This window comes from Eleutherodactylus coqui, chromosome 5 (genome assembly GCF_035609145.1).
Source record: "Eleutherodactylus coqui strain aEleCoq1 chromosome 5, aEleCoq1.hap1, whole genome shotgun sequence".
NCBI classification, from domain to species: Eukaryota; Metazoa; Chordata; class Amphibia; order Anura; family Eleutherodactylidae; genus Eleutherodactylus; species Eleutherodactylus coqui.
The window spans coordinates 277,398,436-277,411,572 of NC_089841.1; positions in this window are offsets into that span (position 1 = coordinate 277,398,436).

Genomic DNA, 13,137 nt, shown 5'->3' on the forward strand with positions numbered 1-13,137 from the left:
TTAAGCCACATTAACCAAAGCAATTCACCTGCCATCTTGGTTGGGCATGGCCAATTTTTACTGAGGTACATTAGTACTGTTGGTACACCAATTTTTTGGGGCCCTCACCTACAGTGTAATCATAGTAATTTCTATGTTCTTCGCCTGCACTCATGGTACAGAAAGGTGTGTGGGGTTGGCCTACACTTTAGCTACATAAATGTCACTTGTGCCTTGGCTATACTAAGGCTACTGAAATGGAACTAAGACTGCGCTCCCGCTATACTGCTGCTTCAGAATTGTTACTGGGGCCTGTCTTGAGTGCTACTATTGCTTACATGGAACGAAGACTGCGCTCCCGCTATACTGCTGCTTCAGAATTGTTACTGGGGCCTGTCTTGAGTGCTACTATTGCTTACATGGAACGAAGACTGCGCTCCCGCTATACTGCTGCTTCAGAATTGTTACTGGGGCCTGTCTTGAGTGCTACTATTGCTTACATGGAACGAAGACTGCGCTCCCGCTATACTGCTGCTTCAGAATTGTTACTGGGGCCTGTCTTGAGTGCTACTATTGCTTACATGGAACGAAGACTGCGCTCCCGCTATACTGCTGCTTCAGAATTGTTACTGGGGCCTGTCTTGAGTGCTACTATTGCTTACATGGAACGAAGACTGCGCTCCCGCTATACTGCTGCTTCAGAATTGTTACTGGGGCCTGTCTTGAGTGCTACTATTGCTTACATGGAACGAAGACTGCGCTCCCGCTATACTGCTGCTTCAGAATTGTTACTGGGGCCTGTCTTGAGTGCTACTATTGCTTACATGGAACGAAGACTGCGCTCCCGCTATACTGCTGCTTCAGAATTGTTACTGGGGCCTGTCTTGAGTGCTACTATTGCTTACATGGAACGAAGACTGCGCTCCCGCTATACTGCTGCTTCAGAATTGTTACTGGGGCCTGTCTTGAGTGCTACTATTGCTTACATGGAACGGACACGTGGAGAGGACACGTAGTGCCTCAAAAACATCCCCCTCCTCCTCCAACAGGGAAAACATTGTTCGCAAATGCCTTTGCATTGGTTCGTCTGGTGGCAGTCCAAGAATTTCACCTTTACCGACACTACAAGAGAGCCCCCCCACCATCCCCCCGCCACGGCCCACTTAATCCTGGCCACATTCCGAAAACCAACAAAATACAACCGTGGTACTAGGTCCGCAGTCACCACCACATTACCACCAACGCGGTTACTGTTAAGGTGCATATAACCACGGACACGTGGAGAGGACACGTAGTGCCTCAAAAACATCCCCCTCCTCCTCCAACAGGGAAAACATTGTTGGCAAATGCCTTTGCATTGGTTCGTCTGGTGGCAGTCCAAGAATTTCACCTTTACCGACACTACAAGAGAGCCCCCCCACCATCCCCCCGCCACGGCCCACTTAATCCTGGCCACATTCCGAAAACCAACAAAATACAACCGTGGTACTAGGTCCGCAGTCACCACCACATTACCACCAACGCGGTTACTGTTAAGGTGCATATAACCAGTCTGACTGGGGCATGCAGACACCTTGACAGAATGAATAGTGTGTGGCACATTGGTTCCCCATTGCTATGCCCACGTGTGCAGCTCCTGATGGCGGTGGCACAGGATTGTATTTCTCATTGCTTCTGTACAGCATTGTGGGCTATCGCCCCGCCCCTATTAAAGAGGGTCGCTACCTAGCCGTGCCAACCCTGTGCAGTGTGTGCCTGCAGTTCCCTCGTCGTGGCAGACGCACTTCTAAATAGACATGAGGGTGGTGTGGCATGAGGGCAGCTGAAGGCTGCGCAGGGACAGTTTGGTGTGCGCTGTGGGGGGGAGGGGGTGCGGTTGGGCAGCATGTAACTCAGGAGAAGTGGCAGTGGAGTGTCATGCAGGCGGTGATTGTGCTTTGTTGGAGGTAGTGTGGTGCTTAGCAAAGGTATGCCATGCTAATGAGGGCTTTTCAGAAGTAAAAGTTGTTGGGGGGGGGGCCCACTCTTGCCGCTATTGTGGCTTAATAGTGGGACCTGTGAACTTGAGATGCAGCCCAACATGTAGCCCCTCGCCTGCCCTATCCGTCACTGTGTCATTCCCATCACTTTCCTGAATTGCCCAGATTTTCACACATGAAAACCTTAGCGAGCATCGGCGAAATACAAAAATGTTCTGGTCGCCCATTGACTTCAATGGGGTTCGTTGTTCGAAACGAACCCTCGAGCATCACGGGAAGTTCGTTCCGAATAACGAACACCCGAACATTTTGGTGTTCGCTCATCTCTAGTTGGGACCCATTATCTTTTATTATTTATGACCTAATCAATGCTCGTGCCAAATTTCACGTTTCTATGACACCGGAAAGTGAGAAAATTACATTCTGTACGTAAAATTTGGACGCTAATTCTTTTGCGCACAGAATTGAATAATCGAGTTGGGACCCAATAACATTTCCTATTTATGACGTAATCAATGCTCGTGCCAAATTTCATGTTTCTATGACACCAAGAAGTGAGAGAATTAGATTCCGTAAGTAAAATTTGGACGCTAGTTCTTTTGCACTAGAATTGAATAATCGAGTTGGTACCCATTATCTTTTCCTAATTATGACATAATCAATGCTCGTGCCAAATTCCATGTTTCTGTGACACCGGAAACTGAGAAAATTACATTCCGTACGTAAACTTTGGACGCTAATTCTTTTGCGCATAGAATTGACTAATCGAGTTGGGACCCATTAGCTTTTTCTATTTATGACATAATCAATGCTCGTGCCAAATTTCACTTTTCTATGACACCGGAAAGTGAGAAAATTATATTCCGTACGTAAAATTTGGACGCTAATTCTTTTGCGCATAGAATCCACTAATCGAGTTGGGACCCATTAGCTTTTCCTATTTATGACCTAATTAATGCTCGTGCCAAATTTCACGTTTCTATGACACCGGAAAGTAGAGAAAATTACATTCTGTACGTAAAATTTGGGCGCTTATTCTTTTGCGCATAGAATTGAATAATCGAGTTGGGACCCAATAACATTTTCTATTTATGACATAATCAATGCTCGTGCCAAATTTCAAGTTTCCATGACACCGAGAAGTGAGAAAATTACATTCCATACGTAAAATGTGGACGCTAATTCTTTTGCGCTTAGAATTAAATAATTGAGTTGGGACCCATGAGCTTTTCCTATTTATGACATAATCAATGCCCATTCCAAATTTCATATTTCTATGACACCAAGAAGTGAGAGAATTAGATTCCGTACGTAAAATTTAGACGCCAGTTCTTTTGCGCTAGAATTGAATAATCCAAGTTGAGACCTATTAACTTTTCCTATTTATGACATATTCAATGCTCCTGCCAAATTACACGTTTCTATGACATTGGGAAGTGAGAGATTGAGATTCCGTACGTAAAATTTGGACGCTAATTCTTTTGCGCATAGAATTGAATAATCGAGTTGGGACCCAATAACATTTTCTATTTATGACATAATCAATGCTCGTGCCAAATTTCAAGTTTCCATGACACCGAGAAGTGAGAAAATTACATTCCGTACGTAAAATGTGGACGCTAATTCTTTTGCGCATAGAATTAAATAATCGAGTTGGGACCCATCAGCTTTTCCTATTTATGACATAATCAATGCCCGTTCCAAATTTCATGTTTCTATGACACTTAGAAGTGAGAGAATTAGATTCCGTACGTAAAATTTAGACGCCAGTTCTTTTGCGCTAGAATTGAATAATCCAAGTTGAGACCTATTAACTTATCCTATTTATTACATATTCAATGCTCCTGCCAAATTACACGTTTCTATGACATTGGGAAGTGAGAGATTTAGATCCCGTATGTAAAATTTGGACGCTAATTCTTTTGCGCATAGAATTAAATAATCGAGTTGGGACCCATCAGCTTTTCCTATTTATGACATAATCAATGCCCGTTCCAAATTTCATGTTTCTGTGACACCAAGAAGTGAGAGAATTAGATTCCGTACATAAAATTTAGACGCCAGTTCTTTTGCGCTAGAATTGAATAATCCAAGTTGGGACCTATTAACTTTTTCTCTTTATGACATATTCAATGCTCCTGCCAAATTACACATTTCTATGACATTGGGAAGTGAGAGATTTAGATTCCGTACGTAAAATTTGGATGCTAATTCTTTTGTGCATAGAATTGAACAATCGAGTTGGGACCCATTAGCTTTTCCTATTTATAACATATTCAATGCTCGTGCCAAATTTCATGTTTCTACGACATTGGGAAGCTGGAGAACTTTTGGCGAGTCAGTGAGTCAGTGAGGGCTTTCGTCTTTAAATATATATAGGTAGATGAATATGCATATACATGTATATTTTTCCTCCTAGTTTATGCATCGGTGGATGGCTAATGGTTGTACGTAAAATATAATTTCCTGTTAGTAGACTTAACTTGGGCCATTTAGAGTTTATGGAAATATATTAAATATGCAAAACCATCCATTTGTTTCTTTTATGCCCAATTTTTTAATGCGTTATAGTAATTCGCTAAATAACATCATTTGACTAAAATGAAGTTTGTTGGTGAGTTAATATTTAAATAGAAATAATCAGCATAGCAGATTTAGGAAAATACTACTGTACTGTCGTATGTTTTGTTATCAAATTCAATTTTAAATAATGGCAAATTGTATCATTTATTTTATACTTGATATGCATGGCGTTTTATCAATTTTGCATCGCTTATTCATGTATTAATGTATTGGTAGGGGTTTGAGGGGGATATACGGTTAGGGTTAGAGTTGGAGATAGCAGGTGAGGGTGGGTTAGGGGTTCAGGGTTAGAGGGTGATAGGATTTGGGTTAGGCTTCGGGGGTTAGAGGGTTAAGAGTTAAGGGGTTAAGGGTTTAGTTAGAGGTGAGCGTGGGTTAGATGGTAAGGGTTAGAGTTAGAAGTTAGGGGTGAGGGTGGGTTGGGGTTAGGTTTAGAGTTAGGAGGTGAGGGTGGGTAGGGGGTTAGGGTTAAGGTTAGAGAGTGAGGGTGGGTTGGGGTTAGAGTTAGGAGGTTAGGGTTAGGGTGTTGGGGTTGAGGGCTTTCGTCTTTATATATATACTAGCTGATATATCCGGCTTCGCCCGAGTTAATTTGGTACTGGTGTTTATCTGGTGTTCACACGGAAAGTCTTATACAGTCATGGTTACTTTAGAGATACCGGGAAAAACATATGTTCACCATTTTGCATAGTTCTCTGCGTTACCCAGGAAACACCACGGGGAAGTAACCATGCGATGTTTCCTTTATATAAAATTACATCAGGAAGTGAGAGAATTAGATTCCATACCTAAAATTTGGACGCTAATTCTTTTGCACTTAGAATTGAATAATTGAGTTGGTACCCATTAACTTTTCCTATTTATGACATAATGCCCGTTCCAAATTTCATGTTTCTATGACACCAAGAAGTGAGAGAATTAGATTCCGTACGTAAAATTTGGACGCTAGTTATTTTGCGCTAGAATTGAACAATCGAGTTGGTACCCATTATCTTTTCCTATTTATGACCTAATCAATGCTCGTGCCAAATTTCGAGTTTCCATGACACCGAGAAGTGAGAATTCATTACTACAGATTTTGCATTCTTACATCCTGCATTGGCAAGAAATACTACCTATCTCCCTCTACAAATTTGCCTGTGAAGCTCTGTGCTGTGTGTTGGGACGCCTCCTACCATGCCTACTTCCTGTAGTCATAGCAACCAGTGACTCCATCTGCAGCTGCACTGTGGATGTACTGCGTGAAAAAACGCACCCATTCACTTGTATTGGAGGCTTCACGCGCAGAATCCGACCCAAATTAGAACAGGTCGCAGATTTTTTCACGCGCGTGAAAAAACGCGATGCAAATCCGTCCGTCTGGGGACAACTGCGGATCCTCATAGGAGTATATTGGCTGCGGTCTGGGGCAGATAATGTGCCTAAAATAACGCGCTGGAAATTCCGTTTGTGTGCAGGCACCCTTATTTTATACTTGATATGCATGGCGTTTTATATATATATATATATATATATATATATATATATATATATATATATATTTATATATTTATATATATATACTAGCTGATGTACCCGGCTTTGCCCGAGTAATTTTGGTACTGGTGTTTGTCTGGTGTTCACACGGAAAATCTTATGAAGTCGTGGTTACTTTAGAGATACCGGGAAAAACATATGTTCACCATTTTGCATAGTTCTCTGCGTTACCCAGGAAACACCACGGGGAGGTAACCATGCGATGTTTCCTTTATATAAAATTACATCAGGAAGTGAGAGAATTAGATTCCATACATAAAATTTGGACGCTAGTTCTTTTGCGCTAGAATTGAGTAATCGAGTTGGTACCCATTAGCTTTTCCTATTTATGACCTAATCAATGCTCGTGCTAAAATTCACGTTTCTATGACACCGGAAAGTGAGAAAATTACATTCTGTACGTAAAATTTGGACGCTAATTCTTTTGCGCACAGAATTGAATAATCGAGTTGGGACCCAATAACATTTTCTATTTATGACGTAATCAATGCTCGTGCCAAATTTCATGTTTCTATGACACCAAGAAGTGAGAGAATTAGATTCCGTAAGTAAAATTTGGACGCTAGTTCTTTTGCGCTAGAATTGAATAATCAAGTTGGTACCCATTATCTTTTCCTACTTATGACATAATCAATGCTCGTGCCAAATTTCACGTTTCTATGACACCGGAAAGTGAGAAAATTACATTCCGTACGTAAACTTTGGACGCTAATTCTTTTGCGCATAGAATTGACTAATCGAGTTGGGACCCATTAGCTTTTTCTATTTATGACATAATCAATGCTCGTGCCAAATTTCACTTTTCTATGACACCGGAAAGTGAGAAAATTATATTCCGTACGTAAAATTTGGACGCTAATTCTTTTGCGCATAGAATCCACTAATCGAGTTGGGACCCATTAGCTTTTCCTATTTATGACCTAATTAATGCTCGTGCCAAATTTCACGTTTCTATGACACCGGAAAGTAGAGAAAATTACATTCTGTACGTAAAATTTGGGCGCTTATTCTTTTGCGCATAGAATTGAATAATCGAGTTGGGACCCAATAACATTTTCTATTTATGACATAATCAATGCTCGTGCCAAATTTCAAGTTTCCATGACACCGAGAAGTGAGAAAATTACATTCCATACGTAAAATGTGGACGCTAATTCTTTTGCGCTTAGAATTAAATAATTGAGTTGGGACCCATGAGCTTTTCCTATTTATGACATAATCAATGCCCATTCCAAATTTCATATTTCTATGACACCAAGAAGTGAGAGAATTAGATTCCGTACGTAAAATTTAGACGCCAGTTCTTTTGCGCTAGAATTGAATAATCCAAGTTGAGACCTATTAACTTTTCCTATTTATGACATATTCAATGCTCCTGCCAAATTACACGTTTCTATGACATTGGGAAGTGAGAGATTGAGATTCCGTACGTAAAATTTGGACGCTAATTCTTTTGCGCATAGAATTGAATAATCGAGTTGGGACCCAATAACATTTTCTATTTATGACATAATCAATGCTCGTGCCAAATTTCAAGTTTCCATGACACCGAGAAGTGAGAAAATTACATTCCGTACGTAAAATGTGGACGCTAATTCTTTTGCGCATAGAATTAAATAATCGAGTTGGGACCCATCAGCTTTTCCTATTTATGACATAATCAATGCCCGTTCCAAATTTCATGTTTCTATGACACTTAGAAGTGAGAGAATTAGATTCCGTACGTAAAATTTAGACGCCAGTTCTTTTGCGCTAGAATTGAATAATCCAAGTTGAGACCTATTAACTTATCCTATTTATTACATATTCAATGCTCCTGCCAAATTACACGTTTCTATGACATTGGGAAGTGAGAGATTTAGATCCCGTATGTAAAATTTGGACGCTAATTCTTTTGCGCATAGAATTAAATAATCGAGTTGGGACCCATCAGCTTTTCCTATTTATGACATAATCAATGCCCGTTCCAAATTTCATGTTTCTGTGACACCAAGAAGTGAGAGAATTAGATTCCGTACATAAAATTTAGACGCCAGTTCTTTTGCGCTAGAATTGAATAATCCAAGTTGGGACCTATTAACTTTTTCTCTTTATGACATATTCAATGCTCCTGCCAAATTACACATTTCTATGACATTGGGAAGTGAGAGATTTAGATTCCGTACGTAAAATTTGGATGCTAATTCTTTTGTGCATAGAATTGAACAATCGAGTTGGGACCCATTAGCTTTTCCTATTTATAACATATTCAATGCTCGTGCCAAATTTCATGTTTCTACGACATTGGGAAGCTGGAGAACTTTTGGCGAGTCAGTGAGTCAGTGAGGGCTTTCGTCTTTAAATATATATAGGTAGATGAATATGCATATACATGTATATTTTTCCTCCTAGTTTATGCATCGGTGGATGGCTAATGGTTGTACGTAAAATATAATTTCCTGTTAGTAGACTTAACTTGGGCCATTTAGAGTTTATGGAAATATATTAAATATGCAAAACCATCCATTTGTTTCTTTTATGCCCAATTTTTTAATGCGTTATAGTAATTCGCTAAATAACATCATTTGACTAAAATGAAGTTTGTTGGTGAGTTAATATTTAAATAGAAATAATCAGCATAGCAGATTTAGGAAAATACTACTGTACTGTCGTATGTTTTGTTATCAAATTCAATTTTAAATAATGGCAAATTGTATCATTTATTTTATACTTGATATGCATGGCGTTTTATCAATTTTGCATCGCTTATTCATGTATTAATGTATTGGTAGGGGTTTGAGGGGGATATACGGTTAGGGTTAGAGTTGGAGATAGCAGGTGAGGGTGGGTTAGGGGTTCAGGGTTAGAGGGTGATAGGATTTGGGTTAGGCTTCGGGGGTTAGAGGGTTAAGAGTTAAGGGGTTAAGGGTTTAGTTAGAGGTGAGCGTGGGTTAGATGGTAAGGGTTAGAGTTAGAAGTTAGGGGTGAGGGTGGGTTGGGGTTAGGTTTAGAGTTAGGAGGTGAGGGTGGGTAGGGGGTTAGGGTTAAGGTTAGAGAGTGAGGGTGGGTTGGGGTTAGAGTTAGGAGGTTAGGGTTAGGGTGTTGGGGTTGAGGGCTTTCGTCTTTATATATATACTAGCTGATATATCCGGCTTCGCCCGAGTTAATTTGGTACTGGTGTTTATCTGGTGTTCACACGGAAAGTCTTATACAGTCATGGTTACTTTAGAGATACCGGGAAAAACATATGTTCACCATTTTGCATAGTTCTCTGCGTTACCCAGGAAACACCACGGGGAAGTAACCATGCGATGTTTCCTTTATATAAAATTACATCAGGAAGTGAGAGAATTAGATTCCATACCTAAAATTTGGACGCTAATTCTTTTGCACTTAGAATTGAATAATTGAGTTGGTACCCATTAACTTTTCCTATTTATGACATAATGCCCGTTCCAAATTTCATGTTTCTATGACACCAAGAAGTGAGAGAATTAGATTCCGTACGTAAAATTTGGACGCTAGTTATTTTGCGCTAGAATTGAACAATCGAGTTGGTACCCATTATCTTTTCCTATTTATGACCTAATCAATGCTCGTGCCAAATTTCGAGTTTCCATGACACCGAGAAGTGAGAATTCATTACTACAGATTTTGCATTCTTACATCCTGCATTGGCAAGAAATACTACCTATCTCCCTCTACAAATTTGCCTGTGAAGCTCTGTGCTGTGTGTTGGGACGCCTCCTACCATGCCTACTTCCTGTAGTCATAGCAACCAGTGACTCCATCTGCAGCTGCACTGTGGATGTACTGCGTGAAAAAACGCACCCATTCACTTGTATTGGAGGCTTCACGCGCAGAATCCGACCCAAATTAGAACAGGTCGCAGATTTTTTCACGCGCGTGAAAAAACGCGATGCAAATCCGTCCGTCTGGGGACAACTGCGGATCCTCATAGGAGTATATTGGCTGCGGTCTGCGGCAGATAATGTGCCTAAAATAACGCGCTGGAAATTCCGTTTGTGTGCAGGCACCCTTATTTTATACTTGATATGCATGGCGTTTTATATATATATATATATATATATATATATATATATATATATATATTTATATATTTATATATATATACTAGCTGATGTACCCGGCTTTGCCCGAGTAATTTTGGTACTGGTGTTTGTCTGGTGTTCACACGGAAAATCTTATGAAGTCGTGGTTACTTTAGAGATACCGGGAAAAACATATGTTCACCATTTTGCATAGTTCTCTGCGTTACCCAGGAAACACCACGGGGAGGTAACCATGCGATGTTTCCTTTATATAAAATTACATCAGGAAGTGAGAGAATTAGATTCCATACATAAAATTTGGACGCTAGTTCTTTTGCGCTAGAATTGAGTAATCGAGTTGGTACCCATTAGCTTTTCCTATTTATGACCTAATCAATGCTCGTGCTAAAATTCACGTTTCTATGACACCGGAAAGTGAGAAAATTACATTCTGTACGTAAAATTTGGACGCTAATTCTTTTGCGCACAGAATTGAATAATCGAGTTGGGACCCAATAACATTTTCTATTTATGACGTAATCAATGCTCGTGCCAAATTTCATGTTTCTATGACACCAAGAAGTGAGAGAATTAGATTCCGTAAGTAAAATTTGGACGCTAGTTCTTTTGCGCTAGAATTGAATAATCAAGTTGGTACCCATTATCTTTTCCTACTTATGACATAATCAATGCTCGTGCCAAATTTCACGTTTCTATGACACCGGAAAGTGAGAAAATTACATTCCGTACGTAAAACTTGGACGCTAATTCTTTTGCGCATAGAATCCACTAATCGAGTTGGGACCCATTAGCTTTTCCTATTTATGACCTAATCAATGCTCGTGCCAAATTTCACGTTTCTATGACACCGGAAAGTAGAGAAAATTACATTCTGTACGTAAAATTTGGACGCTAATTCTTTTGCGCATAGAATTGAATAATCGAGTTGGGACCCAATAACATTTTCTATTTATGACATAATCAATGCTCGTGCCAAATTTCAAGTTTCCATGACACCGAGAAGTGAGAAAATTACATTCCATACGTAAAATGTGGACGCTAATTCTTTTGCGCATAGAAATAAATAATTGAGTTGGAACCCATGAGCTTTTCCTATTTATGACATAATCAATGCCCATTCCAAATTTCATATTTCTATGACACCAAGAAGTGAGAGAATTAGATTCCGTACGTAAAATTTAGACGCCAGTTCTTTTGCGCTAGAATTGAATAATCCAAGTTGAGACCTATTAACTTTTCCTATTTATGACATATTCAATGCTCCTGCCAAATTACACGTTTCTATGACATTGGGAAGTGAGAGATTGAGATTCCGTACGTAAAATTTGGACGCTAATTCTTTTACGCATAGAATTGAATAATCGAGTTGGGACCCAATAACATTTTCTATTTATGACATAATCAATGCTCGTGCCAAATTTCAAGTTTCCATGACACCGAGAAGTAAGAAAATTACATTCCGTACGTAAAATGTGGACGCTAATTCTTTTGCGCATAGAATTAAATAATCGAGTTGGGACCCATCAGCTTTTCCTATTTATGACATAATCAATGCCCGTTCCAAATTTCATGTTTCTGTGACACCAAGAAGTGAGAGAATTAGATTCCATACATAAAATTTAGACGCCAGTTCTTTTGCGCTAGAATTGAATAATCCAAGTTGGGACCTATTAACTTTTTCTCTTTATGACATATTCAATGCTCCTGCCAAATTACACATTTCTATGACATTGGGAAGTGAGAGATTTAGATTCCGTACGTAAAATTTGGACGCTAATTCTTTTGCGCTAGAATTGAATAATCGAGTTGGTACGCATTATCTTTTCCTAATTATGACATAATCAATGCTCGTGCCAAATTTCATGTTTCTGTGACACCGGAAACTGAGAAAATTACATTCCGTACGTAAACTTTGGACGCTAATTCTTTTGCGCATAGAATTGACTAATCGAGTTAGGACCCATTAGCTTTTTCTATTTATGACATAATCAATGCTCGTGCCAAATTTCACGTTTCTATGACACCGGAAAGTGAGAAAATTATATTCCGTACGTAAAATTTGGACGCTAATTCTTTTGCGCATAGAATCCACTAATCGAGTTGGGACCCATTAGCTTTTCCTATTTATGACCTAATCAATGCTCGTGCCAAATTTCACGTTTCTATGACACCGGAAAGTGAGAAAATTACATTCTGTACGTAAAATTTGGACGCTAATTCTTTTGCGCATAGAATTGAATAATCGAGTTGGGACCCAATAACATTTTCTATTTATGACATAATCAATGCTCGTGCCAAATTTCAAGTTTCCATGACACCGAGAAGTAAGAAAATTACATTCCATACGTAAAATGTGGACGCTAATTCTTTTGCGCATAGAATTAAATAATTGAGTTGGGACCCATGAGCTTTTCCTATTTATGACATAATCAATGCCCATTCCAAATTTCATATTTCTATGACACCAAGAAGTGAGAGAATTAGATTCCGTACGTAAAATTTAGACGCCAGTTCTTTTGCGCTAGAATTGAATAATCCAAGTTGAGACCTATTAACTTTTCCTATTTATGACATATTCAATGCTCCTGCCAAATTACACGTTTCTATGACATTGGGAAGTGAGAGATTGAGATTCCGTACGTAAAATTTGGACGCTAATTCTTTTGCGCATAGAATTGAATAATCGAGTTGGGACCCAATAACATTTTCTATTTATGACATAATCAATGCTCGTGCCAAATTTCAAGTTTCCATGACACCGAGAAGTAAGAAAATTACATTCCGTACGTAAAATGTGGACGCTAATTCTTTTGCGCATAGAATTAAATAATCGAGTTGGGACCCATCAGCTTTTCATATTTATGACATAATCAATGCCCGTTCCAAATTTCATGTTTCTGTGACACCAAGAAGTGAGAGAATTAGATTCCGTACATAAAATTTAGACACCAGTTCTTTCGCGCTAGAATTGAATAATCCAAGTTGGGACCTATTAACTTTTTCTATTT